This window comes from Lactuca serriola, chromosome 6 (genome assembly GCF_051521515.1).
Source record: "Lactuca serriola cultivar US96UC23 chromosome 6, Lser_US96UC23_V15, whole genome shotgun sequence".
Taxonomy (NCBI): domain Eukaryota; kingdom Viridiplantae; phylum Streptophyta; class Magnoliopsida; order Asterales; family Asteraceae; genus Lactuca; species Lactuca serriola.
Window position 1 is genome coordinate 186015429 of NC_136413.1, and position 2875 is coordinate 186018303.

Genomic DNA, 2875 nt, shown 5'->3' on the forward strand with positions numbered 1-2875 from the left:
AACACTAGTTTATTGGAGCTAAGATCAAACCAATCTTAGATTAGTAATTGAATCATTAAATCAAGTTGTGTTAGAGAACTCATATTATGACTGTAATTGTGTTTAGATTAATCAATCTTTCATGGCTCCAGTCTTATTTAATAATTGATTCTGTGTTAACTATTGTATGACCATAAATAGATTTACATGAATTGATTAATAATTGGTAGATTTAGAATTAAATTACTAATACTTCTTAAATTGGTCACCAACAGTAATAATTATAGCTAATGTATAACCATTGAGTGAAAGCAGATTCGAACTAACAGAAGTGCTTTGTTAATTAATTGAGTTTCGTTAAAGGATTAAGTTCATCTAAACTTGCAAAATTAGATAAAAACCCCTTCTTAGTTTATGAATAATTAGATTAATTTAGTAGTAAATAGATTAATTAATAACACTGTTCCCTGTAATTTGACAAGGTACACTGCATATAAGTGCATAGTTAGTCTAAGTTTGTTAGGTTATAAATATTAAAATTAGTGGGTACTTTCGTGCACATCAAGTTTTTGGTGTTGTTGCCGGGGAACGGCTTAGTTTATTATTTGTTTATTTGCTTTAGGTTAATCGATCCTTTTTGTGGGATAAAACCTGCAAAAAGTTCATTTTCCAGCAAAGTTTTTATTAACATAAGTTTTTTTTTTTCCTGTTTGTCCAGTTTTCACGACGTGAGAACATTTCTCACGACGTGAATATAGTAGTTATCAGTTTGTTCATTTAGTAGACATTTTCAATAAATTCTAGGAAGGTTTGATTTTTTCTGATTACAGAACTCACGACGCGAGTTTATAAGACTCACGACGTGAGAACTATGATTTTTAGCTTTCTTTAGTTTTTAGTTTATTTTTCTGTTTTAGTTCGTTTTTACGTTGTCTTTATAGATTGTCTGCAGGAGTTCATGACCAGAGGCTCAAACACACCTTTGGTGCCCCCATTTGAAGATCCGGAGTAAACCCTTCACAAAAACAAGAATAGGAACGTGAAGGAAGATCACACGCCAAAGAAGACGCCATTGCAAAAACTTAAATCAGCCTTTTCAAGGAAGTTGGGGAAGAAGACAGGAGAGTCAAGTTCAACCCCAAAGGATAAAAGCAAAGTTGAAGAATTTGGTCCGGTTTCTAACCCACACGAATCAGAATACGAGTCAGACCCAAAATTTGAAATATTCGCGAGTGAGCCCAAAGACGAGCAAGAGAACGAAATGGCAGACATTGAGGAGATGTCCATGGGAGCTTACAAAAAGCGGATATAAGAAGATATGGGTCCTGGTTTAGTCCATCCTGCAATACCTGCCACTGCCACGTTCGAGCTGAAGGGACATATCTTGACTGCACTGAAGGATATCCCATTTTATGGGAAGGATCATGAGGATGCTTTTAAGCATCTTGATGAAGTCAATGACATTGCGGATTACTTCAATGTCCCAAATGTTAATAGAAACACTGTCTTGCTTAGGATGCTTCCCATTACTTTCAAGGGAGCTGCTAAAGAGTGGTTAAAATTACTTCCACCGGGTACGATCACCACTTGGGCTCAAATGCGTGAGCAGTTTCTTGACCAATTTTGCCCACCATCCAAGATAGCTAAACTCAAGAAGGTAATAACCAACTTTTAACAACAACCGGGGGAGTCATTATACGAAGCATGGGAGCGTTACAAAGGCTTGCTCAGAAATTGCCCTCAACATGATCTTAATGTCCAACAAGAGATGTCAATCTTCTATGATGGGGTCAACATTATGACAAGGAAACTCCTTGATTCTCAAGGATCTTTGACAAAGAAAAATCCAAGTGAGGTCAAGGAGTTGATTGAAGAATTCACGAAGCACTCTCGTGAGTACCACAACCCTAGGCAAGATGGAATCAAAGGCGGTGGAGGGGCCCAAACTGAAGAAATAGCAGCCATGATGGCTATGCTAAATAATATGGACCGGAGGTTGACACAAATGGACCACTCAATTCATGCCATAAGAGTTGGTTGCGAGAGGTGTAATGGTCCACACTTGACTAAGGACTGCAATTTGGATGAGTATGGGAATAAAAAGGCTCAAGTATGCTACTCGAGTGGGGACCAGTATGATGAAGACTGGAGAAAACCAAAGAAAGAGTGGTTGCCATACGAAGAATATAAGAGGCAAAAAGAAGAGAAGTATAGGCAAACAAGCCGAGGCTTCTACCAAAAGGAGAAACCACCAGCTGAGAAAAAACCTGATCTAGAGACCATGTTAGTTAAGTTTATGGAAGCTTCAGAAAAGAGACACGAGGCTACAGATTCTGCTATTGATGAACAAAGAACTGTGATGAAGAATCATCACGCAATGATGGTAGAATAGCAAGCTTTAATAAAAAATCAACAAGCCTCCATCAATAATCTTGAAGTGCAGCTTGGTCAACTAACTACTTTGGTTCATTAGAAGCTTTCCCCGAAAAATCCTGAAAAGAAGACTCAATCTCACATAATGGCCATAGATACAAAAGAAGAGGCCATCTCTGAGTTTCTAGAGGCATTAGAAGTGGAGCCACGACAAACCGATCAAAAGCCAAAGAAGCCAAGACCCGAAAAAGAAGAAGCTGCTGGAACACCTAGTTCACGACGTGAGCCCGCTATGTTCACGTTGTGGGATCTGTCTGCATAGACAAATTCTGTCTTTGTGCCAGCATATCAGCCACCTTTGCGATTTCCTTCCCAAGCTGCCCTTAGTCCACTGGAAAGAGAGTATATAGAGTTTATTAAGCACGTGAAAGGTATCCCGATTAATACTCCCTTTGTCGAGTCGTTATAAAAAATTCCCGAATATGAATTTTTTTTTACAAGACTTGATAGTCACTCGTCAACA

At 38.3% G+C, this 2875-nt stretch overlaps 1 non-coding gene across 1 annotated transcript; it reads right to left on the minus strand.

Moving 5' to 3' along the window:
• Window positions 1-1624: 1624 nt before the first annotated feature.
• On the minus strand, window positions 1625-1731 carry LOC145060742 (small nucleolar RNA R71). Its single transcript, XR_013686926.1, has one exon. It is a non-coding gene; the product is annotated as a small nucleolar RNA R71 (small nucleolar RNA).
• Window positions 1732-2875: the final 1144 nt, after the last annotated feature.